We start from the raw sequence: 24,530 nt of genomic DNA, 5'->3' as shown, positions 1-24,530 counted from the left end.
AGACACGACACGACACAAGTATGGCTCCTTCCTAAAAGGATCCATGCTTCATAGATTATTATCATTGGACCATCTTCAATACAAAATGTCATTTTTGCATGCCAAATCTATATTTTGAGAGGAGGTACAATTTCAAAATATTATATTTTAGCAATTCTGCTTCAATGGTGCATTTTATCCAAAATGTTATTTTTTTTTACACAACAACCATTAATTTTCAACTACCATTCTCAACTACAATTTTCAACAGACATTTTTTTTTTTTTTTTTGAGTGTTTGTATTTTATTTAGCTTACAAGCACAATAGACATATATATATGTACACACATCAGACATATACATATATATACACACAACACTGACATATATATATATATACACACAAACACAATACCAAATTGATAGCCCATGCGAGAAAGGAGAGAAGGAAGAAAGTAATAGCAAATTTAGTAATAACTATATGTTGTGTTATATTTAGCACAATAATTGACAAACTTATATTTTAACATCTCATTTAGCATACCATTGGAGAGCGGATTTTAAACCTATATGCTATATTTTGAAAATAGCAACCCAAACAGTAACCCATTGGAGTTGCTATTAACAAACACGTGTGTGCAAGCTGATACTGAAAGAACAGCTTTTGTAGGCCGAAACAAAATAACAACCAGACATTTAGTAATTTTTTATTTTTTTAGCAAACAGTTAGTTTAACAAGTCGGACAGAGTAGCAAATATAAAATGTTCAAAACACTAAGAAAAATTTACACAACTCCACCTGTTGAATTAATATAAAAGTAAATGTAACCCATATTATATTATTATAGTAAATAATATTTCATGTCCATGACCACAAATAAAGTGGAAATCCCTTCTCCAACAAAAGCCCTATAAATCACCAGCAACACAATCAATTATAGACTCTAGTAATTTCATATTAAAATAACAAGCCGATTTATAGACATCAGCCAGTAACTATATACCTCAAAATGAAAAAGAAAAAAAGAAAAGAAAAAAAAAATATAAGGAAAATAAATAAATAAATTCAACAACATGCAACAAATGGACTGTCAGCTCCCCAACAAACATTACCAGTGAACTGCTTAATGCAATATTTTATGGCTGCACAAGTTCTCACTAATAAAAAGATTAGTGCTCTGCTGCTCAAAAACAATCGGCAATACCACAATCACGACACATCAACAGGTAAGATCCCAGTCAATTGCATCCACAGGAGAATAATACAATTACAAACATCAAAGAGGAGTCCGTCACTAATTGGATAGTTGTGAATCATTTTAAATCGGACAAAAATCCGTAAAAAAGTCCGAACTTTCTAACTTATTTGTGTAATTTACCATTTCCCTGCTGACAAAAAAAAATGATTGTTGTAGAGAGAGAGATTGTAATGTTGAAGAGATATGTGTGATCCTCAAATCAATAATCTCAACCTTGAGAAAAAATATTGTAGGATAATTCTTGACCATTCTGACTCCATGAAGATGATCATTTACCGTGCTCGAGCATTGCCACCTGTAAATAAGATGATATGGTAAGTTCAGATGCTAAGATTAACTACTCGTATTATTATTCATAATAATAATAATAATAATATGACAATCCATTCGATACCCTACCCTTTAAAACAAATGAGATCACTACAATCACGAACACCAGCATTCTATTAAAGCGAAAACCAGATAAAAACATTTAAAATTTACTTTACTTGGCAATCTAAAACCAAGGGTTCTACTTGCCTAAATTTTAAAATTCAGCCAAATTTATATAACTCAAATTTCACTTCACAACTCAACAATGCTTTTCCAAAAATTTCCAGGTTAGTACTTGTAAACTACCCACAAACCAATCTGAAAATAAATGACGGATGATCTAGACCCTTAGTAAGACCTAAACTACAAAAATGCCATTATCTCTTGAAACACAAGTAAATACATATAGAAATTTACCGATATCAGATTAAAGTAAATTAAAAAAGAAACTGGACTAGCTCAACTAAAAATTAGGATATACATTGTCCCAAGAAAGCTCCCTTCTCTTGTTATGATACTGCCAAAAAAAATTTAAACATTCAACAACCCATTCTTAAGATTAACCCTAATTCAGAATACATACAAATGAAAAGGAGGAAACCACGGAAAAGAGTATCATGTTAATGCCTCCTTAGAAGACAATATTTACTTTATGCATCCTCAAGATCAGGGTCTTAATTCCCTCAAAAATAAAACAAAAACAAGAAACTATAAAAGGAATTATAACTTGTTACTGGTTTGGGCATAAATAAGAGATCTGACTAGCCTTACTGTAATAATCACCCAATAGATTAGACAGATGATTAATGATTAGCAGTACCTGTGGCTTTGAACATTGAGCGGATCTAACAAGAAATCGTTCAATAAAAATTTTTCCGTACACGTTTCTCATGTTAAAGGTGCAGCATCAAAAGAATGAACAACTTTTTCCAACATCATTCTTTTATTGGTGTCAAGAGGAGACTCTGGTTTGTGAGAGAGTGATATTTTGGAGGTAGAGCTTCTTAGAAGACACAAACACAGCCGAAAAAATTCTCTTCATTCCTCCTCTAGTGCCTATCAACGTTGTCCTCAAAACTCGTACACTCTTAGACCTCCCAGGCCTGATCTCTCAGTAACTACAATCACCTCAGCATCCTTTGTACTTTCCTATACAACAGCAGTACATAATAACATTAAACAGCTTTGAAACATCACATACAAAATAAATTGATACAATCAAAAGCAGTTGCAGCAAGTTTAATTAGGTGCCATGTGACAATCAACAGTACAATCAAATATCTGAGCACATTATTAGGACTCATAATCAAATGTTATGCCAATTTCAGTGATCAAAATATGTGTCGTAATTGGTCAAATCGTTTTGCTTTGGCTTGAATCAGTTTGGGATTGTTAGCCAGTGTTGATCTACCGGTAGATTTGCGTGAGAGATCAAATTGAAGGCTACAAAAAAAATGGCATGGAGATTTAAGAGGTGTGGTGAAATCAAGAGTCTTGATTGACTTTATTAGCACTCGCTAGGACAAGGTAAGTTAGACTAGGTGGAACTTGAGTAATAGATCAGATAAATTAACTTGGTTGAGCCAAGTTGACTTGGTTCACTTTTGGATGTCTTTAATAGTGGTTTCAAAGTAAAATATTTTTTTATTGGGACTAGAGTACCTTACAGAACGTTTGAAATGGCTTAGAACTGATACCCATCTTTGAACCTACGTCCTATTGCCCACTCCTTGTGAAAAGTCATAGTAAGGTATAATATTGTGCATCTCCTAGTACCAAGCTGAACCATTACTTGTTTTATATCCCTAAGTGAATCCAAATCCTAGTAATACATCCCACATAGATTGTCTTAATCATACTCATCTTAGAACTCGAATTCTAGAGCATTTTCTTCATCTATCACCCATATTACATAGAGAGAAGTGAAACTTATGACGACCACATTAGCAATTGTATTCAGTGTTGCTAAACTATATAATCATTTAGGCACAGCCAAGTTCGACAATCAACAAATATATATATATATGTTGACCCTAAAATCAGCTGGCTAGAGCCGATCTTAAATTGATGAGTTTCGGGCGTGCCAGAACCAAATATATGGTTCAATTGTGAGTTGTCAACTTATAGTCTCTTAGGGAATGTTGACTTCAGGCGATTATAGGAGATAGAGAAAAAATAAACTCCTAAATGAGTTCAATATTGCCTTAGTTAAAAGGACTTTCTGTAAACAAATTATAGTAACGTAACAAGAGAATAGAAAAGGGAAGATAATGGATATAGTAAGAAAAGAAAAGGAAAGAATGAGGAGAGAAGAAGAGAGAGAGAGAAAGAGAAAGATACTGAGAGATTGAGATAGAGAGATAGAGATGAAGAAGAAATAGCAAGGATACTATTCTTAGAAAGGCTTGAAGAAGCAAACAAATAATAATAAGGATTCTAAGGGTGCTGGACCTCTAGTACAGCGTACCCATTTGTTTATTTATACACAATATTGTAAACAAATTCCTACCAACAAGAATTCCAATTACAATAAAACTCTCCATTAATTTTAAATTCAAACTAAGATTCCTAGATAAAGATTAATTCCTAACTAACCAAACAAATCTTATCTGACATAAAGTATCTTAAAACATCTCAAAAATCTTCTTATCCGATCACAATTTTGCCCTGTTACTGTACTAATGCCATCATAATTGTAATCCAGTCCTTTGAATTCACATTCTTAAGCCTGCTTCCATCAGTCCATCAATCAGCCCAATATTCGTGCAGCCCAAATTCTTGTTTCCATCAGTTATCAAGCCTATGTACTCTTGGCCCATGACAACTTTGCCCGGCATATCAAATCCAATTAAAGCCCAAACCCGATTACTAAAATGGGTGTTAACAATGCCCCCCAATTTTAGTAGCCATTTTAACCCTTCGGCTTCCAAAATTTGAATACACCCATTGCATTGGGACTTAGCATACATATCATATAATCTCTTGAGTTATATCAAGAGTAGATTTCCCAAAAATGCCGATCACACTAACCCATCTTGTCATTAATGACATTGTGATAATCCTCTCTTTTCCACTAACAAACACGTCTCTTCTCTCATTTGAACAAGACTTTGCAAACCCTTCTTCTCTTCCTAAAACTCTTGCTGCAATCACATTCTTCTTGCAACTATGGCTTCAAAATCATAGAAGCAAAGTGATTTGACTTTAGAGAATCCCTCTCCCGAAGCAACATCACACACCCAAATGACGAAATCGGTAATCAAAACCCTAGCCCCGGCCGATTTGAATACTACTATCTTGATCGATATCACAAAGAATGCTAATGGACTTGGCCTAGCGTTTCTTAATCAATTCCCTCCTTCGTTATCCTCAATTTATCCCCAGGCTGAACAACAACTTCCTTTCTCAAAACCTCTCTATTTGACAGCGGAAGGGGACAGACCCACCCTCTCTGTCAGAAATTCCCATCCACCAATGCTCCAATGGAACGACTGGGTGGATCGTGTATCAGTAGCAAAAGGAGAGTAATGGAAAAGGATGGGAATTTACGACCTCATTCAACTCAGTAAGATCCCTTTTACTTTTGACCAAGCCTTATTTTTTGCTTCTTTACACTTTTGGTCCCCCACAACCAATTCTTTACACTTGCACTGTGGTATGATGGCTCCTACCTTGAGGGATGTCTGTTTTTTAATGGGATTAAAGCCTGGGGGAGACGAAATCAATTATCTCCTTCAAGATGGAGAGATCTCTTTTTATTTTCCAGAACAAAAAGGGGCTAAACCCTTTGTGCAATCACATGGTCCTTTCTTAAAAGAAATGTTAGGGGAAGAAGGGACCGATGTAGATGAACAAGAACATATAGGGTTTCTACTATTGTGGTTGTGTAGATATTTGTTGTGTGCCCCTGCCATTCAGATCACCAAGGACCTTACTCAACTGGCCATTGCCCTATCGAAAGGAAAACCCATGGCATTAGCTCCGTTTCTTTTAGCCTCTTTATACAGAGGCTTGTTTGACCTCATTATGTCCAACTTTTCAAGGCCTGGAGGACCATTTTGGCTTTACCAATTCTGGTTGCATGCATATTTTCCTGAACTTGCTCTTCCTATTCGGCTTGCTCCAAATGATCCTTTGCTATCATTCGGATATGCTAGAGTTAAACCCAAAGATCATTCCTTTAATGACTGTTTTCAATTCTTCTATCATCAGTGCAAAATCAGGACTCAATCCCAATTCCTTCCCTTTTCCAAATGTCATCTAGCTCCATCTTGGTTGTTTCCCCCTACTGCCGAGTCTTCTCCTAAATAGATTGACCTTGCAATACCGTTGCTCCCAATTTGCCCAAGAGTCGAACTGGGGTTGAGTTTTACAACCCAGCGTAGTTAGCTCAGCAATTTGGATTGACGCAGATGATCCCAGTGCCTCCCCATTTTTCTTACAACAAGAACTATCACAAGCGGGTTAAGCTCTCAAACAGTGAACAAATTCAAGATGTTACCAATCAGTTTACCTAACGTCTTCAAGAATTTCAGTACAAACCTTTTCTAGAAGAACCGTATACAGATCCAAGCTTCGAAACCTGGTGGGCATCATATATTAATTTTACCAGGACTGTAGATTCCAGTCAACTTGTATCCACCCTCCTTGGCTCCTACAAATTCATATCCCTCAATTTTCAAGGTGTTGATTCCATTGAACCCGTTGATCTTACTACCGCTCTTGCACCAGAGAACATAACAAATATTGCACCAACTCGTCCTCCTCCAGAAGCTCCTGCAGGTAGGACCAGATCTCGCTCTCGGCAAAGTAAGTTTTCTATCCTCTTCTTTCTATCAATATTTCTATTTGGTTTATATGATCACTTAACAATGGATAATGTAATTTCAGGCACATATTCCAATGCACCAGAGAAATCTGGTACCAAATCTAAAGAAACTCACATTGATTTCTATGTTCCTTTGCAAAGCATTCCCCTATCCTCAGCCACTCAGGTAATTCTCCTAACTGAATCATAAATATCCTTTTTGATGCAACCATTCCCTTACTTAAACTTCTTCTCCAGAAAGCTACAAGAAGGAAAACCATAGGAAAGAAACCCAAAAAATCAAGAGCCAAGAGACATTTTGATTTGATTGATGATGATGAAGCGGATGATGATGAAGTCATCTCCAAGAAGAAGAAATCTGCTACCGAATCTCCCAATGTAATTTCTTTCTACCTGATCTTATATATATATTACTCCTTAAATATAATTAAATCGGCATTATTTGCAAAAAGCTCAAGTCTCCTCAGATCAAAAATCAATTCAGGAAATCTCTACTGATCATGTCGAAGATGAAGACAAAATTGAAGTGTCAGTAGGACAAAAATCAAGGTTTCCAGTATCTTCCCCAAGGCAACTTCAATTGGTAAACAAATTGGAGATTCTGATGAAGTGAGTAATGATATATTTCTATATATACATTTCTTTTATGTCCTGTTCTTGTAAACTTATTATGGCTATGGCATGTTTCAGGTACAACATGGCTCAGCTAATCCAACCAATCCTGTCAGTACCAACCCAAGCTCTCCCTTTGACACCCTTGACTCTTTATTTGATTCTGTCTTTGATTCACCTGATCTTAATCCTCCTGAAATTCCAACTGAACCAACCTCTGACATGCCCCCAGAAGTAACAAAAGCCATCCAGATATTGTCCCAAATGATACAACAAGATTTGTCTCTTACCCTTTCATTCAAAAATGAACTGGCCGAGACACTTTCATTCCTTGGTAGTTACCCTGGATTCTCCTTGAATGATCAAACCTTCTTCAAAAATTTCTAGCTTCGAGTGCCTTCTTTGACAACTGCTTATGCTGAATCAATCCATACTATTGATCACTATTCTTCGCAGTATCATGAGAAAGAAAAGCTTTCTCAAACTTTAAAGAAAGGAAAGGAACTGCATCTATCCTTGAAGAAAGAGGCTGCTGAGCTGGATGCTAAGGAGAAAAAGCTTCAAGCCGAACTTGCTCGACTTCAGTTGGACAATACACAGCTTGGTAGTAAGGTGGCTGATCTAAGGGTTCAAGCGGAGACCGCAGCTCTCAAATTCAAATCTTTGCAAGCATAGATGCCGAAGTTGGAACAAAACAAGAAGGTGGCAGAAACATCCCTTAATCAATCTCGGGCTTTGTGGGCAGACTTCAAAGCCAAATTTGAAGAATTTCACAGTAATTTCACCAGAATTTGAACATTCATGGGTCTGTAATATGCTTTGAACAATTTGCCTTTTGTGATGTGCTGAATAGTCTCACTATGATATTTTTGCTTTTAAAATATACAAAGCTTCTATTTACTATATAACCATACTTATTCATAATTTATTCAAACAACAAGGCAAAAATACAATCCAAACTATTTTGACTTAACTAGAAACTTCTTTTCTTCCATAAGCTCAAAAATAGTTGGCTTATATTTTTTAAGGTACCTTCCATTTATTGGCCTTTTATGCACTTCACCATCTAGATTTTTTAACTTATAAGCTCCTCCATGCAATACTTGGTGAATTAAGTATGGACCCTTCCAAGTAGGTGACCACTTACCATAGATCCTATCCACCTTTCCAGGTGGAAGAACTGTTTGCCAAACCATATCGCCCTCTGCAAATGACTTGAACTTCACCCTTTTATTATAAGCCCTCATGACTTTTGCTTTATGCATCATAAGGTGATCCAAAGCAAGTTTCTGGACTTTATCTAAGTCTTCCAACTCGGCAAGCATAGCTTCGTTATAATCGGCAGGAATAAGATTATGTTGCAAGGCAACCCTTGCCGATTTTACGTTTAACTCCATCGGCAACACTGCATCATGACCAAACGTTAGCCGATATGGAGTTGTCCCTGTACTTGTCCTTTTTGAGTTTCTATAGGCCCATAAGGCTTCTGAAAGAGCTTCATGCTAATGCCTCGACTTGTCTTTTATCATCTTTTCAATAATTTCAATCACAACTTTATTTGATGCTTCTGCCTGGCCATTCCCTTGAGCATAATAGGGTGTTGAGGTAACCATTTTCACTTGCATATCAATGCCGAGCTGTAACACTTCGTTTACTCAAAAAATATAACCATTATCGGTAACAATTGTTTCCGGTAATCCAAATCGATGAAAGATATGTCGCTCCAAAAACTGTATAACGGTATTATGAGTTTCCGATACATATTCATCGGCTTCTACCCATTTAGTAAACTAGTCAGTAGCGAGAATAATCCAGTGATGACCTTTTGATGAAGGAGGATTAATCTTATCGATTAGATCCATAGCCCAACCTCTGAAAGGCCATGGTTTAACTAGTAATTGCATTTATATTGCTGGGACCCATTGCACTGGACCATGTTTTTGACAGTCTATACAGCCTTTTGCATAAATCATACAATCTTTTCTCATTCCTGGCCAATAATATCCATATCGGCGTATCAACCACCTCATTTTTATGCCAGCTTGGTGAGCTCCACATATCCCTTCATGTACCTCAGCCATAATCTTCAAACCTTCAAACTTACTAATACACTGAAATAACAAACCATTATCAGCCGATCTTCTATAAAGATCTCCATCCATAAACACATAATCGATTGCACTTTTTCTAATTCTTCAATCGGCTTCAGGAGTTGGATGTTGTAAGAACAAGATGTAAGGAATTCGCCAATCATCATCATCCAACTCGGCAACATCAGTGGCAAAGACTTCTTCCATAATTTGATTTCTTGTTTCAGTTGATGGAAGAGATCGGCGTGTAATCTTCATTACTCTTTCCTTCATTCCACTCGGTACCTTAACTCCTGAAGCCGTCTGTGCTAAATCATTAGCTATTTTATTTATGGCCCTTGGTCTATATTCCAAAGTCACATTGTGAAATTGGTTAACCAATTGGGTTGCCAATGAATGGAATGATCTTAATTGCCAATTCAAACATCTGAAGTCTTATGAGATTTAATTAATCACTAAACTCGAATCTCCCACAATGTGCACATCTTTGACTGCCATTTCCAATAGAATTTCCAAGCTGATAATCAATGCTTCATACTCGGCTTGATTATTAGAGCACCTAAAATCCAAAAAGAAGGAAAACGAAATTTGATTCCCTGTTGGGGATATTATAACTATACCAGCACCCGAGCCTTCACTGGTACTTGACCCATCGAACATTAAAGTCCATGGAGTCATGAATATGGATGCCGAGTCAAGCTCATCAAATACTTGTGACTCAATTTCAGGCGAGGAATGATCAGCAAGAAAATCTGCCAATGCTTTTCCCTTAATTGCCTTTTGTGGAACATATGCAAAGTTGAATTCCATTAGCGCCAAAGCTCACTTGCCAATCCGGCCTGTGATTAATGGCCTTGATAACATATACTTTATAAGATCGGTTTGGCAAACAATATAAACCAAAACAGGCAACATATAGACTCTTAATTTCATTGCTGCAAAATACAAGGCCAAACATAATTTCTCAATCGGTGTATATCTACACTCGACTGGAGTTAAAACCCGACTGAGGTAATATATTGCTTGTTCACTTCCTGCTTCATTCTTTTATGCTAACATAGCTCCAATGGATTCTTCAGCAGCCGATATATATAATTTCATCGGCCATTTCTTCCTTGGTGGCATCATGACAAGAGGACTCGACAAGTATTGCTTAATCTGGTTAAATGCCCTTTGATGAATATCATCCCATTTGAATTCGATTGGCTTCAACTTGAGTAGCGGGGAAAACACATGTAACTTCCCAGCTGTATTAGCAATAAATCTCCTAAGAGAATTCACTTGTCCAAGTAACCTCTACAACTGTTTTTTACTTCTCGGCGCACTAGCATTAATAATCGCCTTAGTTTTATTCCTATCGATCTCTATACCCCTTTGATGAACCAAGAAACCCAAAAAGTTTCCTGCCGATACTCCAAAGGCATACTTTATTGGATTCATTTTTAACTTATGAGCCCTCATCCTCTCAAAAGATGCTTTGAGGTGGATTAGATGCTCTTTCCTTGTTGTCGATTTCACCACCACATCATCAATGTACACCTCCATAAACTTGCCGAGCATATCATGAAAAATAGAATCATGGCTCATTGATATGTGGCCCCAACATTCTTCAACCCAAAAGGCATTACCATCCATTCAAAAGTTCCAATCGATCCGGGACACCTAAAAGCTGTCTTTGGAATGTCCTCATCGGCTATATAAATCTGATTATAGCCTGAGTGTCCATCCATAAAAGACATAATTTGGTGCTTTACAGCCGCATCAATTAGCTGATCGGCTATCGACATTGGATATTCATCTTTTGGAGTTGCCAAATTTATGTTTAAGAAATCAACACATATACGTAATTTTCCATTCTTCTTGATAACAGGGACAACATTTGATAACTATTCAACATACCTTGTAGTTCGAATGAAGCCAGCATCCAACAATCATTCGATTTCCATCTTGACTTTGTCTACTACTTCTTGAGACATTTGACGAGGTGGCTGTTTATATGGCTTGTAGCCATCTTTAATGGGCAACCGATGTTCCACCAAATCTCTGGATAAACCAGGCATTTCTTCATAGTTCCAAGCAAAATAGTCACTGTATTGTTTCAACATCCCGATAACCTCAGCTTGTAATTCTGGTTCTAACAGTGCACTAATATAAGTAGTTCTAGGCTCTGTGTCAGTGCCTAAATTCACCTACTTTAAAGGATCCTGAGTATTTGCTTTAAGATCATCGAGCTTTGCTGGCGCTAACTCCAAGTCTTCCAACTGAATTGCATCCAACTTTTCATTACTGAACCGATCTATCTCAGTAAGATTGACCGATGGTCCTAGCTCTATTATTGCTTCTTTCTCTAACCGTTTTTCGGCTATGTATGCTTGAAGCCTGATGCAAGCGGCCCTAAAGGCCTACTGCTGAGCAGCTTCCCTTTCAAGTTTCACTTCCATCAATAACTTCTTCAATTATAGCAAGCCGAGGGAGTTTTACCTTCGGCCTGGAATTCTCTTGCTGCAACTCGCCTATTTCACGATCGACAAGACTTCTTCTCATGGTTGCCGAGGTTGGTCTTCCATCGGCTCCTGTTCCCACAAACCGGATAAGAACACATTCTTCGTCATATAACACAGCATCTGCTGAATACACTTTTGTCACAAATGGCTTATCATCGGCATTTACTATTTTTACTTTATCTCCATCCCAAAAAATTAGCATCTGATGTAATGATGATAGGATGCACATATTTGGATGAATCCGATCACAGCCTAATAACAAATTATAAGAAGCCGTGGATTCAATAATAAAAAATGCCGCACAAGACGTCCTACCTCCAACCTCTACTTCTAAAGGAAGGATCCCTTTAGTGCTGGTAGAACCTTCGTTGAAACCACAAATTGCTACATCAGTAGGAATAACATCTTCCACACTCTTGCCGAGTTTCTTCAATGTGTTTGCTGGAATAACATTCAAAACCGAGCCATTGTCTACCAAGACTCGATTAATAGGTTGACCTTCTACCCACACCTTAATATACAAAGGCCTGAGCTGTTGAGCCATTGCTAACAAAGGTTTTTCAAAAACCACCTTCTCTGCCGATTCTGAGGAAAGAATTGATGAATTCTGAATCGGCTGAGTTTCCTTCTCATTCTTCTCAATATTTGCATTTGATGCCTATGGAGCTTGGAACATTGCTGGTAATACAAATGCCATGTTACATGACATCTCATCTGGGAAACTGCCAAACTGAATTCTGAATTCATTGTTACGTCTAGGCCACGTCGGCTGATGCTCTTCATCTGGGTTATCTTTATCTGGAATACCGATAACCTCGGCTTACACTAACTTGCTTCCTCCTTCAGCTCTTCTTTTTTCCTCAACCCTTCTCCTTTGTTCTCTACGCTTCTGAGATCGAGTTAGGCCCCTATTCTGAGATTGTTGAGCTTTAGGGAACTTTGGATGATCAACTCGAGTCCATCTATCTTCAATCGAGTCTGTCCTTGGTTTCATAGTTCGTACTCTATATGAATTAGCTCCTTTTGGTACCCAAATCTCCGACTGAACCGATGACTGCCTCTTAAAACTGGGATGCCGATTTTGGGAATGAAATCGGCTAGATATATCACCTTGTCGAGTTGGCCTTCCTGTTTTCAAAAGGCTGTTGCTGGAATCACCTTGCCGAAGCTCCTCCCCAGGCTTCAACAGGAAAATAAGCCTCTCAAGAATTCCTTTCTTCTTTGGTTAAACCTCCATTGGCACGTCTTCTTTTGGTTGTTGTTTTCCTTTACAATTTGGGCAACAACCATTATCAATCAAGGCTAATTGAGACTCCCTTAATTGCTTCTGCAATTCTGCCATCTTTTCAGGTGTCGCAGTTGATGAAAGGAACTCACCAGATAACTTCTCTGCCTCTTGCCGATTCTCTCGCTTGGCTAAGCTTATTACATTTATAGATGTGATTGTTGGAAACGGATTAGTATCCACCTTCATGGTCTCTGGAGTTTTCTCTGGGAACTTTAAAGTACTTTCGTCAATAGCTTTCTGCAATACACCTCGTAGAACAGTACAATCATTAGTAGCATGGTTCCAAGAGTTATGATACTTACAATACTCTTTTCCCTTCAAGTCACTTGCCTATGGAATCTTATGCCCTTTAGGCAAAGATATCATTTTATCGGCCATCAAGTGATCAAAAATTTGATCTGTTTTCGACAAGTCGAAAGAATAACTTTTCCCGGTATCGGCAGGACCTTTCTTTGCTACTGATGTTGACGTTGATGAATTGCCCCCCGTGGTCGGTTTAAGTTTAACCAACGCCTCACAAACGTATGGCTTTTTGATATTAACCTCTGCAACGTCAACTTCTAATTCATCTCCAACTTCTGTCGAGAATACCTCATAATTAGGGTCCTTATACCAAGTACCCTTAGAAGAATTTTTCCTTTCTTTCTCTTCTTTTAGTATTTCCTTATACCGAGAAGCCCTGTCTAAACCATTTAATGCCAACTTGATGTATTCTGGTTCTGGCAAACTTACTCGGCATTTGAGTTTAACCTTTTTAAACCTGGCAACAAAAGTCTCAACCGATTCACTCGGCAACTGAGATGATCGAGAGATGTCTGCCAGTGTAGCCCCTGTCTCTGTTCGGTAGAATTGGGTATGGAACGCCTCCACCATCTCATCCCAAGTCTGAATAGAATTGGCCGGTAAGTTGTTTTACCACTCAAATGCCGCCCCGGTAAGAGAACTAGAGAATAATCTCATCCTCAACCAAGGACTTGGGCCTGCTTCTCCACATTGTGCAGTGAACCTTGCAATATGCTGTATTGTAGAGAAATTTTCTTCGCCACTGTACATAGAAAAATTGGGATACCGATAATTTCTAGGCAACTCATGGGTATCGACGTGATTAGGATATGGCTTTCTGTATATCGGCCGAGCACGTCTGTGACCTTATGCTACTTTGGCCTGTATCAAAGCCAAAATCTAAGCCCTATCAATCCCTACATTTCTTCCTGGAGGATCATTTGGGTGTCGAGGAATGAATGGATTAACCCGCTCCCTTTGTGGATCGGCATTCACTTGCCCCCCAGCAGCTGCTGGAGGTACCAAAAGATTAACCCTACCTTAGTTTAGATGGCCGACACCTTCTTGCTGATTTCTCACTGGTGGAATCGGTTGCTCATTGGAACGCTGCATAGGCTGATCATTCATTAATGGCTAGAACACCGGCACATGATTCACCACCAACGGATTTGATAAGATTGGTGGATTTCCCATTGGCATGCCAAGTGTATGATTCGGCACGTTGCTGATCGTAACACCAAGTCCTGTATTCGACAGTACGGTGCTTGTTTGTGGTCCTTGGGATATATGTACAAATGGCGCCGTCATACGCTGAAATATAGACTCATTGACATGAGATGCTTCGGCTTGATCATGTCGGCTTTGATTAGCCGGTATATTGGTTTCAAGTTTTTGATCCATTTTCTCCAATTGGGCGTACATCATTTGGTTTAACTTTTCTGTCATCGATCTCATCTCATGAATTTGAGAAACCAAAAGCTGATTTGATTCTCCCATTTGAGATCTCACCTCACCGATCTGTGCTTGCTGGGCATCAAATTTTTACATAATCGTTTCCAGTACCCGACCCAAAGGAATGTCGGATGGAATAGAAGAATCGGCATCATCGCCTACGCCGATCTGTGGATTTTCTTCATCAGTATTATCTCCTATATTCACGCCTTTCGAACCTCTTAGCTTTGGAGTCATCTTTACTATAACTTGCTCACCTGATGGGGTCTCACCGGGCGTTCCAAAAATGTTGACCCTAAAATCGGCTGACTAGAGCCGATCTTAAATTGATGAGTTGTGGGCGTACCAAAACCAAATATATGGTTCAATTGTGAGTTGTCAACTTATAGTCTCTTAGGGAATATTGACTTCAGGCGACTATAAGAGATAGAGAATAAATAAACTCCTAAATGAGTTCAATATTGCCTTAGTTAAAAGGACTTTATGTAAACAAATTATAGTAACGTAACAAGAGAATAGAAATGGGAAGATAATGGATATAGCAAGAAAAGAAAAGGAAAGAATGAGGAGAGAAGAAGAGAGAGAGAGAAAGAGAGAGATACTGAGAGATTGAGATACAGAGATAGAGATGAAGAAGAAATAGCAAGGATGCTATTCTTAGAAAGGCTTGAAGAAGCAAACAAATAATAATAAGGATTCTGAGGGTGCTGGACCTCTAGTACAGCGTACCCTTTTGTTTATCTATACACAATATTGTAAACAAATTCCTACCAACAAGAATTCCAATTACAATAAAACTCTCCACTAATTTTAAATTCAAACTAAAATTCCTAGATAAAGATTAATTCATAACTAACCAAACAAATCTTATCTGACATAAAGTATCTCAAAACATCTCAAAAATCTTCTTATCCGATCACAATTTTGCCCTGTTACTATACTAATGCCATCATAATTGTAATTCAGTCCTTTGAATCCACATTCTTAAGCCTGCTTCCATCAGTCCATCAATCAGCCCAATATTCGTGCAGCCCAAATACTTGTTTCCAACAGTTAGCTTATGTACTCTTGGCCCATGACAACTTTGCCCTGCATATCAAATCCAATTAAAGCCCAAACCCGATTACCAAAATGGGTGTCAACAATATATTCACATACAAATAAATTCTCACTGCTACCCAACAAACATAATTACATACAAAAAAATTCTCACCGCTACCCAACAAACATAATTACTCCAAAAAGTTTACCTTGCCCTTTTCAGCCTCAACAAGCTTGTCTGCAACAAATCTAGGAGTACCAAATTCTTCAAGGTTTGTAAGACGAATTGGGTTGACCACAACCCCCACATTTTTAGCCCCCTTGTTTGCCTCCTCGAACAGAACGGTCGCCCCTGCTTTATCAACCTACAAACACAAACCTTAACCACATTATTCATTTTTAATGGCACAGTATAAAAAAAAAAAAAAATTTAAAAATTGATTTGAAGATTATATATAGACAGACCTTAATTCAAGACGATGGTACGAGGAGAGTGAAACCCACATTGGAATCTGTGTATCTTTGAAGCTCTAACTCTTCAGAAGTGGCTTTAGAAATGGCGGGTAAATGGACAGATAAGATTAGGGCAACAATGGAGAGGATGAGCTTTCTCTTACTCAAACAATTAATTGATGGGATTTGGTTATTAGGGATTTTATTTATGTTTGTATTTTGTTTGGGATTGTGAGAAGAAAGTGTTGGAGGTTGATGGTTTTGGTCTTCATGGTGATAACAGGAGAGGATTTGAGGGTGCAAAGCAAACACCTGCAAAAACCATTGCTCACAAAACCAAATCCAAATTCACCAATATCACTTATTTGTATCCTTTTCTATTACTACTGATGAAACGGCGCCATTGCACCAAAAGAACTAACGCAGCGCTTAGGTACATACATGAGCAGGGCTGCACAAAAAATAGGTGAAACCATTTATAACCCAACTAGACCGTCCGATTCCCGTTTCAAAATTTTGAAACAGTAATTTTTATGATTCCGTTCTTGTTGGACAAGATTGAAGCGAACCGTTTACCGTAAATTTTAGACCTATGGCTATGGAACCAATCAAAGTTGAACAGTGGAGAATGTGAAAAGGTTTCTATGCAGAAACTTACCTAGTGTTGATATTTTCTTTAAAACATCTGGTATGGAAAAAAAAATCAACATTATAATTTCAAAACTTCCAAGACCATGTTTTAAGATTTAAATAACAAAAACATTGTGATAAGGAGACTGTAGCTTAATATTCAATTAGATGATAATTTTTTCATAATTGAATGGCACTGTAATTGTTGGAAAATGTTTCCAAAAAAATTTATAATAGTTTTTTTTTTTTTTTTTTGATAAGTAAGATAACATTAAAGACGCTCAAGAAGTGGAGCGAACCCAAAAGAATACAAAGGCCGCCCAAGGTGACACTAAAATTTCAAGCTATCCACAAACTCCAAAAGATCCCCCATAGATTTACAATTACGCCTGAAAACCCAAAAGAATAAAGAAGAGAATATGTTATATTTGATAAACCAAATTGGAGATTCTTCTCCATCAAAATATCTTCTATTCCTCTCGCGCCACAAACCTCATCATAAGTAAAGGGGAGTGGCCCTCCAAGCATTTGTGACTCGGCTCTCCAATATACACCCTTTTCAAGTCTCAAGCATCTCCACCGTGGATTCGGAAAAAACCCATGCCATGCCAAATGCAACCAAGAACATAAACCAAATATCCCCCGCCACCGGGCAGAGAAGAAGAAGATGGTTCACAGATTCTCCCAACTGCTTATACATGTAGCACTAGTTCACCACTATGTGACGTCTCCTTCTAAGATTGTCAATAGTTATGATACTACCAAGGCCTGCCGTCTAAGCAAGGAAGGCCACCTTTAAGGGAGCCTTCATCCTCCAAACTGCCTTCCATGGGAAAGAAACGCCCGTTCTCTGATAAAAATACCCAACCTCAAAAGTCCCTCTTGGGGTACCCACCCATACCATCTCATCACTTGATTATAGAGTAAAGCCAAGAACTTCGTGATCTTCGTAAGCTCCCAATCCTGAAAATCTCTACGGAACAACACATCCTACGTTGTCCTCCCATTATCAAACCGATAACAGTCAGCAACCATAACTTGCCTATTCTTCGAAATCCTAAACAAACGAGGAAACCTGTGAGCCAACACCAGCGATCCTCCCACAACCTGACATTTCTCCCATCTCGAACTTTGAACCAGATGTGTTTGGAGAACTCATCCCAACCTTTCTGAATAAACTTCCACACACCCAGGCCCACCGAATCTCTCACCTCCCCAGACGCCCACCCCCCATCTCCCTCCCCACAATGATAGGTAATCACCCTCCTCCATAACTTGGACCTTTTAGCCCCAAATCTCCAAAACCATTTTCCCAACAATGACTTGTTAAAAAGATCCAACCTTCTAATGCCCAATCCACCCTTCTTAAGTGGGGAGCACACTTTGTCTGACCAAGTGGTATTTGAACTCTTCACCCTTGCCACCCCATAAAAAAATCCTCTGAATCTCATCTAATCTTCAGACAATAAACATAGGCATCGAAAACAAAGACATGAAGTAGAAAGGTTCGAAAAAGTACTCTTCATAAGAGTAAGCCTCCTTCCTTTCGAAAGATACTGCTCCCTTCCAACCTGCAAGTCTTTTCTCAAATCTCTCAATCACAGGGTCCCCACACTCTCATCGATGAAGCTCCTAAAGGAAGTACCAAATATGAGATCGGAAAAGCACCAACACCACACCCAAGAATATTAGCTAAACTATTAATCTCCTCAACCTCCCCAACTGGAACCACCTCACTTTTTCCAATGTTAACTTTTCAGCCCTGAAACAATTTGGAAACAAGCCAGAACACATCTTAAAAATCTCAACTGATCCACCCTCGCATCACATAACACAATAGTGTCATCTGCAAAAGTAAGTGAGAAATAGATAACTAATTGGGGCCGTTTCCCACCAAGAAACCACGAATAAAGCCCAGATCCTCTGCCTTCCCCATCATCCTATTAAACGCCTCCATAACGATAATGAACAAAAAGGGGGACAACGGGTTTCCCTAGTGTAACCCTCTAGAATTAGCAAAAAAACTTGCAGGAGAACCATTCACCAAAACAGAGAAACGTGTAAACGAAATACAATGGTAAATCCATGTCCTCCACCTATACCCGAACCCCATCCTTTCCATCAACATCAAAAAATCCCAACAGGCATGATCATAGGCCTTTTCAATAACTAGTTTGCACACAATCCCCAGAACACCACTTCTAATTTTGGCCTCCACACATTCACTAGCAATCAACACCATGTCCTGAATCTAACGACCACCCACAAGAATCAGAAATCACCTCATCCAAGACCTTTCTTAAGCGTATGGCTAAGACTTTAGTAAGAATCTTATAAATGGCACCCACCAAACTAATCGGTCTGAAGTCCTTTTCCTCCACAACACCACTTCTCTTCGAAATGAGGGTGATAAATGAGGCATTAATGCTCTTCTCAAAAACACCATCTGAGAAGAAAGAAGAGAGAGCATCCATCACCTCAGGCTTAACCACCTCCCAATTGTGTTGGAAGAACGCCAATGTAAACCCATCCAGACCTGGGGCTTTGTCACCATCACAACTTCTCAAAGCTTCCATAACCTCCTCCTCCCCAAACGATCTCTCAAGCCAGTCTTTGTCTTCACCCAAGATTCTGGCAAACTCCAGTCCATCCAGCAAAGGTCTCTATGTAGCCGTCTCCGTGAATAAGTCTTGAAAGAAGAATACAAAACCAGCCCGCACAGCCTCATGCCTTGTCACCATATTCCTGTCAATCCGTAATCTACCGATGTGGTTTCCTTTTCTATTGGCGTTAGCCAAGCGGTGGAAAAAATTCGTATTCTGATCTCCTTCTTTCAGTCAAAGAGCTCTAGATTTCTGCCTCCAAGCGATCTCTTCCATTGTCACAATCTCTCCAAACTCAGCCTTACATTCAGCCCTCCTACTTGACTCCATATCAAAATCAGCAATTTCAAGAATGATTCTATTTTTTTGCCATTCGAGATTACCAAACACTTCCTTATTCCTCTTCTTTAAGTGACCTTTGAGCAGCCTAATTTTTTATGCAAGTCAAAAACTTGGGCTGCCGCTAACTTCATAACCTGTCCACCAGGAATGAACCCTCTCCTTAAAGTCCCAATCTCTAAGCCACATATTCTCAAAGCAGAATGGGGTTCACCTTCTCCTTACCCCTCCACAATTAAGAAAAATAGGAATATGTTTCGATACCACTCACGCCAAAGTAACCTGCGATACATCTAGGAATTTCTCCTCCAAATTTGTAGAGATCAAAAATCTGTCTAGCCGAGGCAGTGTGGGGGACTCTCATCCACTAGACTATGTAAACTGACCTCCCTCTACCGGAAGATCTAAAAGATGATGAGCGTTAATGGAATCTGAAAATCGGAACCGAACTGTGAAAGATCGCAGCTCGGTTCGATTCCATAGTTTCCTTTAGATAAAATTTAGGAAAAATCTATTTACAGGAAAGGAAAAAAAAAAAAAAAAAAACTATAAGAACAAACTGTCCATTTTTAAAGACTGATTGTCAATATTCAAACTGAATAAGTGAGAATATGCAAAAAGATTTTTTAAGGAGGAATGCTTCGGACGATGGCAAAATAGTAGGGATGGGATTATAAATTAAGTATGGATGGGATGATCAATTAAGTACTCTATATTATATGAAATTGAGGAGGGGTGTGTGTGTGTTTTTGTACGTGTTTGGAGAAAGAGATTGATGTATAGCAAGCAAGAGAGGGATTATCCACTTGTGAAACGCTGAATAAGGGACTTTCTCCCGGCGCTCAAACGCGAAAAATTGGCTTTCCAACTGAAACAAAACATAGACCAAGAAAAGCATAAACTATGAAGATGATAACACTTGACTATCAGACTATATATTATGTAATATAATTAAAATATATGTAATAGAATATGTTCGATTCGGTTCGGTTCCAAAGGGTCTGGAAGCATAACCGAACCGAAATTCAGCAGTTCCTTAAATTTGAAACCAAAACTGGAACTTAACTATCCAGGAACCGAAACCAAAGCACCGGTTCGGATCTGTTCTTTATGCACCTCTCTCTCTCTCTATATATATATATATGTTCATGTACCGACAAAGGAGATGGTTTTACACTTAAAGCTTTGGTAGTCTCAATGACTCTATTTGATTCACTTAATTCTAGATGAACCGTTTTAACTTCATTCATCAAAACGTATTGCTGCCAAAATTTTCTTTCGTGAATTTATGGCAGATAATATGGCAGCTGTAAGTGAATTATATTCAACAATCACTAGTGAGGCTAATGTTGCTAGAGTAGTATATGGAGTAAGGTTTCAATGTGAGGAGGTTACCCAAGTTAAAGAGCACATAAATTTAAAGACAACATTGTTAGATCTATAATATGAACCGTTTTAACTTCATTCATCAAAATGTATTGCTGCCAAAATTTTCTTTCGTGAATTTATAGCAGATAATATGGCAGTTGTAAGTGAATTATATTCAACAATCACTAGTGAGGCTAATGTTGCTAGAGTAGTATATGGAGTAAGGTTTCAATGTGAGGAAGTTACCCAAGTTGAAGAGCACACAAATTTAAAGACAACATTGTTAAATCTATAGTCAGATTGTGGATTAATGTCCATAGGATGCCTTGACACTAATATGTCTAGTGTCAATCTAGTTACTAAATGGATAGTTGATTTGAATAAAAATACATGTCATAGCCTGAAACTTGTTTATCTTGAGACGGAGGTTAGAATGGGATCAATAGAAGACTTTCTCACTCTTTTGAAAGAGTGGGAGAAGCTTTGCATCTTATCTTCCTTTATAGGGAATAGGGATTCACAAGAAAAGGTGAATATTATAAGTAGAGAAGATGATGATACTCACAACAATGAAGATGTTCAGAAGTATTTGACGTACAAAAAGTTTTAGCAATCTGTTATGGAGATCCAAAAGAGATTAAGAAACCTGGATTGCATTTTAAGATTCTTTGGAAGGGTTATGGTCCGGATGAAGACTCATGGGAGCATATGGAAGGTTTAGGTGATTGTCAAAAAGATATACAAATTTATGACAAGCAGCTATAAATCAAAGATTTTACCTTTGCCAGGCAATGTTGATGTTGTATGAAGGGGTCCCCTATGTCAAAGGATAAGCGGATTTAATTAGTTTAGAAATAAAGAGAATTATCTAGTTGTGGGGTTCAGCCCTTGTAACAACTGTTCCCACTATCTCGTCCCACCAAAACCGCCCAAATTGTTCTGATGAAATCCCTCTCACAAAACTCATTGCATAATCAAGGACTAAAGGCATTCCTGAAGCCGGATACACCCTTTCACAATTTAGATCATATTCAACTTTGTTATCTTGTTTCATAAACAACTTTAAAAGGAATATTACCCCTCAATACAAGATTATGTGTTGGTAATGGGCAAGGCAGTGGATGTCTCGCTTTATTCATAGCTTAATGGTTTTACATGGTGAAGGATATAGTCATTAGAAACTACTCAAACCTTATTGTTGATAAATGTGTATTCTTGTCCGAAGCCAAGGATGAAACCCCTAAATTTCCTTATTGAGGGACTTAAAATTCTAATGTTGCCCTTAAATATGGATTTGGCTTCGAGGAAATTAGTAATTTCAAAATGTGATTATTACTTTAACATAATGTTTGTTATGTTATGGCGCTTATGACCCGGTGCCTCATTGGATGAGCTTTGTGTGGGCCCAAGCCCACACAAAGCTCTGGGGTTCGGGGGCTTGGCCCCAAGGAAATTTTTTTACCCTTTTTTGCTCATGTGTCGTGGACCCTAATTAGTCTCTTGTAGCCCGATATATAAGGACGTTTAGGGTTTGGAGTGGTACAAGAGTGAGACTCAGAAATTCTTACAGAAACAAAGTGAGGGGCTGAAAACTTATTATCTCCAATTTTACACACAGTGAAGACTTTCGCAGGATCTCAACCATGGACGTAAGTTGTTGTTGAACCATGTATAAATCTTTGTGTTCTTTGTATGGTGTGTTTACTTTTCTGTCGTGATTCTTGGTTTTATCTTGGGTTCGTTGCGTTTGTTATAATAATGTACTTGTTTCAAAATTATCTTTCGTGAATTTGTGGCATATAATATTGAATCTATAAGTGAATCGGATTTAACAATTTATAGTGAGACTAAAACTACTGATGTAGTAGATGGAGTAAGGTTTTGATTAAAACCCTCTCACAACACTCATTGTATAATCAGGGACTAAAGACTTTCCTAAAGGCGGGTACGCCCTTTCACAATTTGGATCCCATTCAACTTTTTTATCCACTTTTTATAACTGTGCATGACTCAAATTCAATAGGAATATTACCCCTCACTACAAGATTACAAGTTGGTAACGGGTATTGAGGCAGTGGATGGCTTGTTTTATTTTAAAGCTCGATTATTTTGGAAGGATACAATAAATAGAGAACACACTAACCTTATTGATGGCATAGTTGTCAAAAGCGCCGAAGGCGTACGCCTGAGGGGCAAGGCGCCTACAGGCGCAAGTCATGCGCCTGTGTAGGCCCCAGGCGATGGTCTTTGAATAGGTGAGCGCCTTTATAGAAGAGGCGAGAGGCCCCAGGCGTAGAAAAGGCGCGCCTCTTTTTATTTGTTACTATTTATCTATTTGTTTATTACTTATGATTTGTTTATTATTTATTATTTGTTTATTATTACTGTTTTAACAACTTTACCAAAAGAAAAAGAATAAAATAAAAGCAAAAGCAAAAAGGGATGTGTAAAAGTGAATCGAAAAAGTAAAAAGGAAAGTGTCAATCGAAGAAGAGGGGAGGCTAGGGCTGAGAAACTTTGAAGCGAAATTCTGCCGACAAAGGAAGCTTGCGATTGCAGCGATTCCAGGTAAGTCCTTCTCGGCTTCTCCTTCTTCTCTCTTCTTCAAATCTTCTTCTCTCCCTTCTTTTCTCTCTCTTTTTTTCTCTCTTTTTCTTCTTCTTCTTCTTCTTCTTCTTCTTCTTCTTCTCACTCTTCTCTCGGCAGAATAATCTTATTTTCTCTCTCTTTTTCCAACTTCAACCTTCTCCTCCTCCTTTTCTTTTGCTGCCACATAGAGACATAAGTTACATAACTTCCCTTATATAACTGGCCTTTTCTTTTGCTGCCACGTCTTTTCAGAAGCAAAATTATTATTGGTTTCTTTTGCTGCCACGTCTTTGCCATGTCTTCTCTAAAACTGGTTGTTTAATTTTTAATTTATTAGAATCAATCTCATTTTTTATATTGCCTCTCTATGACCTCCAACATGAATGGTACTGTATATAAATCATTAGATGTCCCATAATTGGTTTTTAAAATTAAAACTTTGACGGTGTGTATTTGAAAGTTTAGGAAGTTTCACAGTAAAGTAATAGACTACTTAATTTTACTTTGAAACAATGTTTGAAATCAAAAGTGAGAATAATATTCAATCTCAACTTTTTTTATTCAACATTTTATTTTCCCAATTTAATTGATTGGTCAAATAGGATTCCAATTGAAAATTTAAAAAATAAAAAATTAGTTTTAAGCATAATCCTGTAACTAATTTGAACTACTTCATTAGAGTGAACATTCAAATTATTTAATTAATTGGTCAAATATGTTGAATATTGAACTCAAGTAATTGATTTAGTTGACTTTTGCATCTTTATATATATTATTGCATCTTTATTGGGTGGGTTTTTTTTTTTTTTTTTTTTTTTTTTTTTTCAACGTACGCCTTGCTTCAGTTAGACGCGCGCCTCGTCTTGTTCCTCAGGCTCCAGGAGGCCTTTGCACTTTTGTG

General features: G+C 37.9%; 1 pseudogene; it reads right to left on the bottom strand.

Moving 5' to 3' along the window:
• Positions 1-2,438: 2,438 nt before the first annotated feature.
• Positions 2,439-23,258, bottom strand: LOC132304918 (uncharacterized; annotated as a pseudogene).
• Positions 23,259-24,530: the final 1,272 nt, after the last annotated feature.

The sequence above is a fragment of the Cornus florida genome, unplaced genomic scaffold (assembly GCF_030987335.1).
Source record: "Cornus florida cultivar Cherokee Brave unplaced genomic scaffold, ASM3098733v1 CherokeeBrave_3.0.0_Hap2_Chr04, whole genome shotgun sequence".
In the NCBI taxonomy this organism is placed as follows: domain Eukaryota; kingdom Viridiplantae; phylum Streptophyta; class Magnoliopsida; order Cornales; family Cornaceae; genus Cornus; species Cornus florida.
This window is presented reverse-complemented; position numbering and strand designations above follow the sequence as displayed.